The 14,248-nt window shown below is 41.0% G+C and overlaps 1 long non-coding RNA gene across 1 annotated transcript in view; it reads right to left on the minus strand.

The window, feature by feature from the left end:
• LOC121027337 (uncharacterized) overlaps positions 1-14,248 on the minus strand; it is a 40,208-nt gene that overhangs the window by 23,855 nt on the left and 2,105 nt on the right. The gene's annotated exons all lie outside the window — the stretch shown is intronic.

Genomic DNA, 14,248 nt, shown 5'->3' on the forward strand with positions numbered 1-14,248 from the left:
GATTATCAAACAGCAGGAGTTGGAAAAATAAATCTGTGTCATCAGATGACCATGTTCCTATTAAAATACAATGCAATGTATTGATAAAATGAAGTTTCAGATTGGGATCTGCTAGGGGCCTGACCTTTACCCTGAGGAGTATTTGGGGGGAATGATATAATTTTATAACAGTGGTGGTGCAACCCTTTATCTTCTCAATGCTTTGGACACAAAGACCATGGGATTAATTATATACTGTGAACAACAATTCATGAATATTTAACACACTCATCTATACTTAATGAATAAATTTGCATTTTGACACTATTATTTAATGTGCTTTAAGGAAATACTGCTCATTACCTTTCAATTTTGTAGATTAGTTGAATGTAATCAGAATGATAAGGCAGGAGAGATATAGTATTATTTAAATAACATTGTGTTTTATGACTGCTTCTGCTTCCATGAGTTCGCCCCACTTTTTTCTTGTAAGCAACTAGGTTTATTTTATTCTATTCTGGCTGTTTTGTCTTAATCATTTTGCCTCCACGCTCCTTGCAGAAGGGAGTTTCTTTAGATTCATGGGAAAACAATGCAAATTAAATAAGCAGTGTTTTGCTTCTCTCTGTGTGTTTTGTAACAGGGCATTCTCTCACACAAAATATCCCAGTGCATTTGGGAGTAATTGTGTCCTGGGCAGCAAGGCTCAGCAAAGTTGCCACTACCTGCACCATAACCAAAGGCACCATAACCAAAGGCAATGAACAGAGGTCCATAACCAATGGCAATGAGCAGAGGTCTCTAACTTACCTAAGGAAAGTAAAACCCCAGGGAATCAGGGCTGAGAAAAACTGGCCACCTGGCAAGGATGCTGTCAGAGATAAGCTATTCTGTTTGTTTGTTTGTTTGTTTGTTTGTTTGTTTGTTTGTTTTTAATCTTTGGCTCATGGTGAGGCGCTTTTTCTCATAAGGCATGGATCTTTGGTTTGCAACGTGCGCACTTAATCTACATATCCACTTTAGGGAGTTTGGGTATGAGAACATACCTCTACCAATCCTATTTGCATGAATTTCCCATGCAAAAGGGACATTCCAAAAGGAAATGAACTTTAAAATCAACAGTCAGCCTCTTGGGAATCAGAATTAAGACTGCCCAACTAAGATGAAGGAAAAAGTGGACAAAAGCAAGAGGAACAGAAAAGAAAATCCATATGCCAGACACTGAGCTAAATGTTTACATATTTAACTGTTTTCTAAATGTTTATTTATTTATTTTTGAAAAAGAGAGAGAGCAAGTGGGAGGAGAGGCAGAGAGAGAGGGAGAGAGAATCCCAAGCAGGCTCTGTGATATCAGCTCAGAGCCCTACAGGGGCTGGATCTCATCAAATGTGAGATCATGATCTGAGCCAAAATCAAGAGTCAGAAGCTCAACTGACTGAACCACCGAGGCACCCAAGAAATGTATTACTTATTTGTTTTGAGAGACAGAGAGAATCCCAAGCAGGCTCTGCACTGGCAGCACAGAGCCTGATGGGGGACTTGAACTCGTCAACCATGAGATCATGACCTGAGCCAAAATCAAGAGTTGCATGCTAAACCTACTAAGCCACCCAGGCATCCCTGTATAATTGCTTTTAATCCTCACCAAATGAGATCTCTGTCACTGTGTCACTATCATCATCATCATCACCATCACCACTTTACAAAAGTGAAACTGAAACTTAGATCGGTTTGACACAGATAGTGAAAAACAAAACAAAACAAAATAAGAACCTAGGATTTGAATCCAGGTCTGTTGGAACCTGAAAATCACGATTTCAACAGTTCTCAACTAACTGGGGTTTTAAATGTTTGCTATCAAATGTACTGGGTTTGAGCTGAAATGCACCTTCCTCAGGGAAACCTTCCTAGCCCCCCAGTCCTTGGTTAGCTTGTATGCTAGTTACAGTGTGTGATTATATTATGATATTTATATTCCTCCCCTCACCTCCACACACCTGACTGTTAATTACCAGAAGGCAATAACTACTGTTCACTCACCTTCTAGCCCTAGCACCTAGCAGAATACCTGGTACAGTGCAGCCATTCTCTATTTGTGTGTGTGTGTGTGTGTGTGTGTGTGTGTGCATGTGCATGTGAGTGTGCACACGTGTGTGCATTTCCTCATCTATAAAAATGTGGTCAAAAATACTCACGGTGAGAATTAAATGAGATGATTTATGTAATGTGACTATCACAGAACCTGGAAAATACAAAATTATTTTGGTTGCCAGGTTGTGTTTCTTTATGTGAGACACTGGTGACACTGAGTTATGTGAAACCCTGGAATTTCTTTGCAAAAGCCCTTCCCAAATTGATGACCTCACAGCCTGAACTAGGGAGATGCATCACTGGCAGAATCAACCATTCAGGATGTGACATTGGCACCCTCTTTGGTACACACCATGAGACAGCATGGGCTCAAGGAATGGGGAACAGCCTCTCAACAGGCACCTATAAGGGTTTGAGAGGATTATTCCTTAACATTCCTCTCCCCTCCTCACCCAAGTTCAGAACCAAAAACAAAACAAAACAAAAAAAAACAAAAAAGACCCAAGTTTAGAATCAATAAAAAGAGAGACACAAAAGTCAGGGAGATTATGATGAAAGCTGATATTGGAGACTGGTGATTCAGAACTACCGGTAGTGGTCCTGGTAATACTTTGTCCTGATTTAAACAGACTTACCCACCCACAATCTCTCAAAGTGCTGAGCAACCACAGGCTTCCCCTGGAGGTGGAGAGCAAAGAAGAACATAATTTATACTTTCTGTCAACTATTCTCTCCAAAGACCCCAGGGAGAGGAAGAAACTGAACATTTGTGAACTCAGTGTCCCCAAATGCATCAATTAACTGAGATTTTTCATATGGAAACATGAAGCTGGAAAAATGAACTTCCCCCAGATATTCCCTAACCTAACAATTTGATCAGGGGTGTGGTTATTTTCTTGAGGGAAGAAGTCACCCTTTACAAAGCACTAGCAGGGAGTTTAGATCTTGCCCCCAGAAGACTCTGAAGTCAGTCAGAACAGGACAGGACAGGACAGTACAAGCTCATTCTAGACTCAAAGCTGAAAATTCATTCTGCCATTTGGTTTCCCCACCTAAATCATGTCCAGTCGTAATGTCTGATTTAGTTCATTAGTGGTTCTACAATGATATTACATGACAACCTGAAGACTCTCCAGTACCAAAAAGATTGCAACATATTTGAACTTCAGTCATCTTCCCTTATGGAATTCCCAAGGAGAAATTGGAGTTCAAAGATTAAAGTCCAAAGAAGTGTAGGCCATACTGAACACTAATAGTTCTTACCTCTCCATTGGGCCGTTGCAAAACAATGAACATCCAGGAACAGAGGAAAGTACATTGTGTACTTTCTGAAGGCAGCCAGCTCCCCAAGAGAGAGAGATAAAGTACTAAATCATACCTGCCTATTCCTTCTCCCAAACTCACCCACCAGTGATACTCTAGCAGAGGTCCTCAAGGAAGGCAGCTCAGAAAAGTATCCCCCCTCCTCCCCACATACACGCTTCCCAGAAGTGTTGCAGCAAGACTGCTATTTTACAAATAGAATAGAGAAGTCGAGTTCAGAATTCACATGGAATTTTGCATATATCCCCGATCCGTTTCTTGCTGGGATTCAGAAACTTTACAACCCACTTAGACCCACACCTACCCAATGTCAGCTCCCCTCTTCCTGACTTCCTCATACCTAGGAATTCTCTACCATGGCTTCCTCTACATGTGTTGGGACTGGATTTGGATGCCAGTTCATCACCCTCTCCTAATTGCTCAGTCTCACTACCTCACTACCAGATCTCAATGTCTATGAAATTTCTGCAGAGATGCTACTTACAAGTAGATACTGCAAAGTATGGTAAATGTAGTTTCTAAAATTTTATCCAAAACCAAAAATCTTTCAGCAACAGAAGAAACACCAAAATATGCTTTGACACAATATACAGTTGACCCTTGAACAACGTGAGGGTTAGGGGCACTGACCCTCCGTGCAGCTAAATATCCATGTATAAATTTTGACTCCCCCAAAACTTAACCCTTAATAGGCAACTGTTGACAAGAAGACTTAATGAGAACATAAACAGTCAATTAACACATATTTTGCATGTTATATGTATTGTACACTGTATTCTTGTAATAAGCAAGCTAGAGAAAAGAAATTGTTACTAAAATCATAAGGAAGAGAAAATACATTTACAGTACTGTATTATATTTGTTTTTAAAAATCCATATATAAATGGACCCATGCAGTTCAAACTCATGTTGTTCAAGGGTCAACTGTACTACATTTCCTAGTTTAAAATCATTTTTTCAATATAGCAATTTTTAAATTAATGTTTACTTATTTATTTTGAGAGAGAGCACACACACGCATGCACGGGGGAGGGGCAGAGAGTGAGAGAGAGAGTCCTAAGCAACCTCTGCACCAACAGCCCAGAGCCCAACGCGGGGCTGGTTCCCACGAACTATGAGATCATGACCTGAGCCAAAATCAAGGGTCGGACACTTACCAGACTGAGCCACTCAGGCACCCCAAAACCATTTTTAATGTGACCTAGAAACATTTTTGTTTCTCTCTGAACAGACTTCTTTCTTGAAAGAAAAAATAAAAGTTGGACACCAGTGTCAAAGGGCACCTTTATGCTATGCTGTCCCTCTCTCTCTCTGTCTCACCTCCTCTAGTAAGCCTTTCCTAGCTCTCCTTGGCCACATGAGGTATCTGTTGCTGTGTCCCACAGTACCCAGTGTATTCCTCAATTATTGCTCTTTCCACTTGGCAGTGAGATGATCTGTTTATGTATCTAGTGAGCATGCTGTTTATGAGCTTTTTGGACTAGGAGTTCTTTAAGGGCAAGAACTACCTCTGTCTTCCCAGCCCCAGCATGATGTCTTGACACATAACACAATGAATATGTGTTGAGTTAATTAGTTAACTCAATGGCAATTTTTAAAAAAATCTACCTAAACAGAGCATCCTGCAGTATAAGGCACTTTATTAATCTCAAGAGAATGATAAAAACAATACCTTATATATGGATAGCTCTCAATTGTTTTCACATAATACTGTCAGAGCTGTTACTGCACCTGGTCTTTTCAACATCTTTTAAGAAAATTAGGTAGAATGGGTGCTTTCAAGCCCATTTAACACTTGTGGAAAATATGACCAATTTCATTCTGTTAGAAAGCAGCAGAACTGTGTTTTGAGTCTCCAACTTAGAACCTTGTCCTTGGAAACTAGGAGGCTCATTCCAGAGGTTGCTGAGCTCTGCTTGGGATGCCCTAGACTCCCATAGTGGTGCCTCCACCCTTTTCCCCAGGAGAAACTTCTCTCTAAAGTCATAGTGTTCTTCTTTGTTTGCACAGACCCAGACACTCATCTAAATTCATTAGTATGGAAATGTTATTTTTCATCACCATCTGTAAGGTTGTAATTAAAAAAAAAATATCTACAAAGTGATGAGATCTCTTTCTAATTTTCAATTTCCTAACAAACTTCAGATTTCAGTGAATAGCCCTAGACAATCTATCTCTATTTTGATCCTACCTAAAAAAAAAAAAAAAGAAAAAAAGAAAATCACATCAGGGAATGCATGACCTTTGATTCAGCCTAATTGTCTTTAATGCCCATCAGACTAATTCAGGGAAGGAGAATTGCAGTGTTGTCCAAGTTTGTTCTACTATGTTGGAAAGCAAAGGCTCCCAAGATAAGAGCAGACTGAACTTAGGTGAAAGTGAGATAGATACCCTTTTCGCTTCTGCCGCCAAGCAAGGCTGTAGAATGTGAGACATTTCTGCAGGTATTATCCAGAATCCATTTCCCAAGTCAATTGCCATGGATAGTTGAGGCAGAAGCAGCACCAACTGTAATGATTTCCAGTTCCAGAACCCTATATCACTGGTACAAAGGCATATTCTTGAATTCTTAGTTCCAGTGATGGTTTCAGATGGTAACTCTCTTAGGGGTCAGTGAAGAATGGTTTTGAGAACCTTCTACTGCCCTCTTCATACCCACTCCACCAATCCTTCTGACAATTTTGGAAGCAACAAATTCCCCATCTTCAATCCCTTCTTGCTTTAAGTATTTAGAGTGGGTCTGTCTTCTATATGAATCCCTGACTGACTCATTCTCCTTAGCTCTAAAACCACATAGTTCCTCCTGTTAACTCTCTCAGCTGATAATTCAGTCACTCACTCTTCTCTTAAATCTCACCTCTCTTCTATTTTTGGACTTGATGCTGAGCATTGTTTACCATCCAGGTTCATTCGGGGCCCTAAAGCAGTAATGTTCTCTGATAACCCTCAATTCACCTTGTGGAACAAGAACAAGTTCAGAAGTGATTCTGCAGACTTGATACTCAGATCAAGAATGTGGCTCCCACCATATTAAGCAGCCAGAATGGATCTGGAAATTCTTTTCCCCAGCAAAGTTATTTGAAAACTGTCCCTTGAAGAATTAACCTTGCAGGAAAGAACCATTCTTCAAAAAATGGCTATTGTAAGTTTTAAAAGACTAGGTAATTGTGGCGCTATTCACAAGAGCCAAGAGATGGAAACAACTCAAGTATTCATTACAGATGAATGGACGAACAAAATGTGGTATATACATTCAGTGGAATATTATTAGTCCATAAAAAATAAAGAAATTCTGATACATGTTACCATATAGATGACCTTGAAAACATTATGGCATGTGAAATAAGCCAGACACAAAAGGACTGATGTATAATTTCACTTATATAAAATATCTAAAATAGAAAAATTCATACAGACAGAAAGTAGATTAGAGGTTACCAAGGACTAACTAGGGTAGGGGGAGGATGGTGATTTACTGCTTTAATGGTTACAGAGATTCTATCCAGAGTGTTAAAATGTTTTGGAAATAGGCAGTGGTGATGGTTATAAAACATTGTGATTGTAATTAATGCCATTGAATTTAATTATATCTTAAGAATGATTAAAATGTCAAATTTTACATTACTTATATTTTACCACCACCAAAACAACAAAAGATTAAGATAATGGCAATTATGTAAAAGCAGAGTTTAATTCTCTAAAGGTTTCTGATACCAGTTCTGGGGAGTAATGATGATACAATGCATTTTTCACCAAACACATGGGCTGTACATCTGGAGACCATCTCTCAAATAAGAATTCTGTTAGATTTCTTTCCATTTTCATGACTAATGTTCCACTTCCTTGTGCCTCAAGCCAGTCTCTGTTTAACTTTGTTGTTGTTGTTGTTGTTGTTTCCCAGTGTCTCCCTGGGTGTCTATACTCTTTCTGTTTTGGTTTCCTTTACCCTGCTGAATATTCACATCTTCTGTCCTTGGAAATGACCCTAAACATTCAAATCTTCTTTCTGATTTCCTTAGGAAATCAGACCCAAGAAAAGCTAGCAAGGGAAAGAAGAGGTGTCTTCAAAGGACCTGGGGAAATTAACAGAGAATTCCATGCACGCGGTAGATGTATTGCCTGGTCTTCTGTTGCTCATTTACAGGAGGAAGAAGAAGAGGAGGAATAAGCAGCTAGAGATATTAATGGCCTAAAACTCCAAGCTGTGGTTGTAGGTTCCAAGTGTAGCCTCAACTAAGTCATTTCCAGCTTTAATACCTTACTTAATGGTCTCCATGCTACCCAAGAACTCTCCTGACACTGGCTCCAAATGTGAGTTCTAAACTGGTACTGCCATGCTGAGCAAGGGCCAGAGAACCAACTGCTCACTCCCAGCTGGAGGTGGCATGCCTTCTTGTGCTTCAGACAAAACTTAATTTTGCAAGTCTGTAAAACCTAAGCTGTGCATGTGTCTCACAAGCAAAAACCAAAGGGGAAAAAAAGATGATTGCAGAAGTCAGTCTTATCAAGTAGAAACCATGTCACTAAAAAGTTTTCCTAAACTTCTAATCGGCACCCAAAATAGCCTACACAAGTGTAGGAGGCAGACAATTCATTCAAACAAAAGGAACTTAGAGAATTCTTTGCCTTAGAAGATGTCTTTCAGTTTCTCTCAGATCAAAATACAAAGCTTGATTTGCTTACCCGCCTACATATACATATTTTTTCAATCTTAATATCAGGATAACATAATCATATAATCATCATGATAACAACACAATAGCCCTCACATAAATCTATCTCTGACAAAGCAGCTTTGTCTATATGCCAATGCTGGACCACACCATGGCTCCTTGTAATATCAGTATCTTAAGGTTAAGTAGGGTGTTAGTCACCAAACTCTAAAAATAAAAATGATATTTCTTGAAATTCATCGTGCTTTTCAGGCAGCTGCAGGTAATTTTCTCCAGACTTGTAAGGTTTTCTAGATCAGTATTCTAGTCACCGAACTAAGCCCCCCAGGTGATCTCTGGGCTGCAGGATTTGTTGTTTAAACTATGCAACTGACTTTAACCAAGATGACACTTTTTCCACGTGACCTGTTAATGTGAGATATGGTTGGAAATGAGTCGCCCACACGCTGTGGGGTTACTTGGGCTATTTTTGCCTTGCTCCAAAGGGAATCTAGTCTTTACCCAGCCCCCAAGTTCACTTACTACAGACCACCCAAACGTGGCTATTGAACCATCATTTTGGAGTCAACACATTTTATAAATCTTACTAAACTGTTAAGTGACAATCTGATGAAATAAGTCTCTTCCCAGAAATATTTTTTTCTGCTTAAACTAAAAAAAATTTTATAACACTTCTCATCCTCGAGCTCTGTTCACCCTATTCACAACCCCTAAACTAATTAAGGAATTATTTTGCATCCTATTCCTCTAAGAGAACAGAGTGCTTTTGTATGACAGAGACACCATTCAAATGTGACATGTGACAATCCTAATTCCATTTTAAGTTCCTAAAACTTGAGGGGGAGGAAAACCTTTAAGTCAATAAATATATCCAAGGGAAAATTGGAGGTGATGTGCTAGTGATGGGCACTAGGTGAACAATAATTAAAATCATACTTTGGATTCAATAAGTTTGTGCAGAGCTAGAAAGACCTTGAAGATCATTTAGCATTTTAAATGATCAGTTTCTCCATTTTGAAGAAGAGAGATGCTGGAGCCCAAGAACTTGAAAATCTCCTCTTTCTAGTCCAGGCCAGACCCTGGGTCTCTGTGATGGGTCCTTTTATGGATACAAGCCTATCCTGGGTGGTGCATCACTTGTTTTCAGCCCCCCTCCCGTGCTGCCTACTGTGGCTGTGTCATGCCATAATGAAAGGAAGATGCAGTGAGACAGAACTGGAACAGGAGTGAGCCTTTCCCTCACCCTCACCCTCAAGGTCACCTTGGAGGTGCGATTGCCCTTTGCATACCTAAATGGTTTAATAAGTCTGTTCTGGCTAGGAATGCAGAAACATGGATTCCAGCCATGTTTCTGGCACCCTCTGCCCTTACCCCTCCATATTCCTTCTGCCAATTTTCCCTACCTCAGTTCCCAATATCCACAGACAGGTCAGAAGACAAGTAGGCAGCAAGGCATTTGCTTGCATTCAAAGAAAAATAAAATTCAATCTGTTGTTGAGTGAGATCAACTGATGAGAAGACAAATCACCGCTGGAGTAATCCAGGGAGGTAAGTTATTTTATAGGGTTTCAACTGGGCTCAATGGCTCCATTTCTAGCACTAAGAATTGCATTACAGAGCACTTCACTAACGTAGTTAGGAGTTTACAAATTTCACTGATCCTGGGAGCTCAAGAAAGAAAAGAGGAGGGGGAAAAGGAAGAAGGGGTGGGGTAGAGAGGAGAGAGAGAAAAATTTCTCAGATATTTTTTAAATATTCATTTTTGAGAAAGAGAGAGAATGAGAGAGAGAAAGAGCACTCACATGCACCCAGGAGAGGGGCAGAGGGAGAGGGAGACGGAGGATCCAAAACAGACTCAGCACAGAGCCCAATGCGGGGTTCAAACTCAAACTGTGAGATCATGACCTGAGCAAAATCAGACACTTAACTGGCTGAGCCACCCAGGCACCACTTCTCAGATTTTTAAATCCAAAAAGGACCTCATTAAGCCTTTTCTCCTCTGTTAAATACCAAGTGGAGTGCTCACCAAGCGCCATCTCCACCCATGCTATGGGCATGCCTTACTAGTGGACAAGCTCTTTCATGCTGCTACTGGATTAAGGTAACATCCTTGGATAGGTTATTTAACTGTATGCTGCATTCTAAACTGTGACAGGTTGTGTTATGGCAATACCACAGTGATCATTTTCAACTGGCCTTTAAAACATGAAGCAGTCCTGAATTAGCTTACCTGATGGATCTCAGGAATGGTCCCACTCAGGTGTGAGTCATTGTGTATTTCCATCTGATACACTGCTCTTCTCAGTAGGGTAACTGACATCTCAGTCAGCCTATCATATTCACAGTAACATAATCATCTCAAGTGGGATTCTTTTCTTCTGATATTCATTGAAACTAATTTTAGACTCATTTGCTATTCCACTGCCAGACACAAAGGAAATTCCAGGTCGACAAGGAGGATAGTCAGAATGACTAAGTTCCTACCATCTTCATAATAGCATTGCTCTGATGTGATTATTTACTATTGAAACATGATGTTTCTGTTTCAGAGATAACATGTAAAATTAAGAATCCCCTTTATTCTCGATGTTAATTAATAAAAGACATTTAAGACGGAAGCAGACTGTCCAAAGGGAAACTACATTGCCTTTGGAATGGAAAGTTTGATTTGGATTCTGTCATTCATTCAATAACCATATACTGATAGTCTGCTGTTTTTCAGGCATTGTCTTTGGAGTTCTGTCACTTACCAGCCCTATGACCTAGGCATGTAATTTAATATTTCCACACTTGATTTAAGCCAGGTGCCTTTTGTAGTACCAGACTGCCCAGCTGCACATGACAGTCCAGTCTCAGAACCTCTAAAGCCATCCTTCCTGCAAAGATGTGTGCTTTCTTAGCCAGTGTCCCTTGTCTGAAGAGTAAACACAGGCACAGGTCAGCCCTCTAAGGGCAATTTCTGCTATTAAATCTGTCTTCCAACACCACCCCCCCCCCATGCCACAGTGCATCCTGTAGGTCGTTCAGGATGTAAAGAGAGGTGGATGGAACCTTTTTAGCCCCTAAATATCTAGAATCCAAGTCAATATTCTCCCTTTTGAAAGTTAGAAATGAAACTAGGCTGGAAAAATTGAGAGTGAATCATCTATGCACATGTAGAACTCTAAACACCTGTATGTTTATCCTTAATGATAACAGAAACCTTTCTAAAACTGGGGCCATTCACTATGTATGTGACCCTAACCAAGTCACTTAACACTCCCGGGTATCTTATGGGGCTTACTGATACTATCATCATCATCATCCTCATCATCCTCATCCTCATCTGGACTTTATGGTCAGAAAGAACATTATTTAAAGACTCTACTTTCAGGTGTTCTAAGACACCCATTAGTGATAGTCAAACTGCCAGGGTGAGATGTGAAATTCCATCTTTCACTGGTGGCTTGCTCAACCATAAAGAGGCTGTCTGCCAGCTAGAAATCTATCTGTGTGAATGCCTCCCTGAACAAGTCCAGAAATCTAGGATTGAATGGGAGTCATAACAACCTTTCACAATCAGTGCCACTAACTGAGCAGAACCAGAGGTCCTCATGCTTTTTTTAAAATAAATGGTAAGTGGCTGGTTACAGGGTATAATCAAGAAAGCCCTAGAAGCCCCCACTTCAAGACAATCCCAAAAGATAATTCTCTGGCTGTTAATGGTTTGTGGGGGTGACAGTTTCACTGAAATTCAGATTCTGGGATATAGAGTTCCAAGCCCACTCTTGTTCTGAGACAATCTCTCAAGAGGCCACGTACTTGTCCAAGCCCTGGGCCAGTTGCACACTCAGGCAGTGCCAGTAGCTGAGTGCCAAGAGGAGAGCATTCCCAGTTTCCATCTCTATGACAATGGCATAAAAATTCATTTTTATAGAAGGATGGTATCAGGGGCATTGATGGTCAGAGCAGGGAGTCCTGATCTCCTCCATCTGTCCAATGAAGCTTCTATTTTCAATCTGGCAGGTGAAAAAGTTTTAGGATTTCCTCGTTTGAATTGAATGTTTGCCAAACATTGGTTGTCTGTACAGCCAAAAGGGTGTTCCTGGGAGTATGAGGTCATAGTGTGATGTCCATTTCTCACTGCTAGGAACCAGGAAGAGCCTCTTGGAGAACTAAGAGCTGGGTGGGTGGGTATCAGAGGAAGGGATCCCCAGTTGTGCTACATGGCATGGGCAGCTCAAGCCTACAATGATAAAAGTGTGTATAGTCCAACAGCTCTTACAATTTAATGGGACTAGTGTCTAGTCCCCTTTTTTGGCATATTAGAAACCAGTTTGTTAGCCTTGAAAATGAATAAGACTGACATAAAATATTCTAGACTGATAGACAAGAAGAAAGATTTTAAGTGTGAGATTTGGTAACCTATTGAACCTGTCTCTTTTAACAGCCTTCTATTTTTTTTTTTTTTTTTTTTTTTTTTACTTTTTGAATAAATACCAATTCTAGAAGAGACTATGGGAGCAACCCACACACAGACCTCACCTATACAAGGTATCACTTAAAATGTCTGTCCCTCCTAATCCTTGCTCAGGGAATCTGCCCATGCCCACAGTCTCTGCCAATGAGCAGAACCCCATTCTGCACCATGTGACGTCACTCCAGCCACACACAGCTATAGTCCAGGATGGGCTTCTCCCTCAAGGGCAGTGCAAAATAGAGAGACCAGGAGCCCTAGATTTATGTGGCCAGACTCAGAATGTTTCTCCATAGATATTTGGACCTGGGAAACTAAGAGGCTATCTTAGTTATCTGGGCCCCTGCACATAGAATGATACAGGTTCAGGGTCATGGGTCATGCATACACTGAGGTAACTGAGGGAAGAAGCATGAGTAAGCAGAGGAAGGTGATGGTGGAAGAGAGGACTGGAGCAGGTAAGGAGAGCAGGAAGAAAATGCTGTGGGGAGGGAGAGGGAATGTAAAGAGAGCCCCGAGCTATGCCGACTCCCCCGCCATTCCTGGCTTGCACATCCCTTCAGGCAGCTCCTCCTTTCTTGCAACTATGCTGTACACAGTTATTGCATTTTAAATACTACCTCTGGTCACTCCAGGGACAGGCTGGCATTTGCCAGGCAGCACCTCAGGAGGTCTTTGGAGGCATGTTTCTTTCCCAGTTCCCAGCTAGATGGGAGTGTCTGGTCTCTTCCACCAGATTTTATTTTCCATTCTCTCCAGGCAGAAACTGCTATGCTTGCACAGTCTTGACATTAAATATATGGAACATGCTTCCAGGTCAGTTAGTGGAAAGTAGTGGCCTTTACCCTAGAAACTGATTGTTTGATCACAGACTTATTAGAGTTGGAAAATATCACTTTCGGAATGATTCTTTACCATAGCCTCAACAACAGGCTCATTTTTCTTCCTGAGGGACACATTTTAAAGAACCAGATGGTGCCTACACTGCAGCAGAACTCTGCGTTCTCTCCCCCCACCCTGCCTAGTTCACTTCAAACACTTTCTTTTCATCCAGAGAAAATATCTATGCGCATTTGTTTAGCACTATCCCAGATATCTCACTTGGCCCTCAAGCAATGAGGTGAGAGAACGACATGCGGTATTATTTCTCACAAGTTTAAAATTAGAGACCAAAGGCACAGAGAGATTAAGTGACTTGCAGAAAGCACCCAGCACGGACACCTGGCAGAGTGGAGCCTGGAATCCGGGCATTCTGATGCGTAGCCAGTGTCCTCTCCACTACAAAAGAGGACATCTCTGATTTTGTGGCCTACCAACCTTTTTCCATTACATTACAATCCTAAACAGCGCGATTAGGTTGAACCAAGACCTTTGCCCATCTTCAGGGCACATGCGTGCATATGCTGAAAAGAAAGGTGTGCACTGGAGCTCCTCTCTGCTCATCTGTCAAGGCCAATGACCCTTAATTGGCCTTTAATTGCCACTATATTAAAAATCATTAAAGAGCTCATAGAGTCTGGGTGTCCAGCTCATGGTTTCCGCTCAGGTCATGATCTCACAGTTCATGACTTTGAGCCCTATGTCAGGTTGTGCGCTGACAGGACAGAGCCTGCTTGGGATTCTCTCTCTCCCTCTCTCTCTGCCCCTACCCCACTCATGCTCTCTGTCTCTCTCAAAATAAATAAAGAGGAGTGCCTGTGTGGTTCAGTCAGTTAAGCATCCACCA

The sequence above is a fragment of the Herpailurus yagouaroundi genome, unplaced genomic scaffold (assembly GCF_014898765.1).
Source record: "Herpailurus yagouaroundi ecotype Mexico unplaced genomic scaffold, PumYag 77, whole genome shotgun sequence".
NCBI classification, from domain to species: domain Eukaryota; kingdom Metazoa; phylum Chordata; class Mammalia; order Carnivora; family Felidae; genus Herpailurus; species Herpailurus yagouaroundi.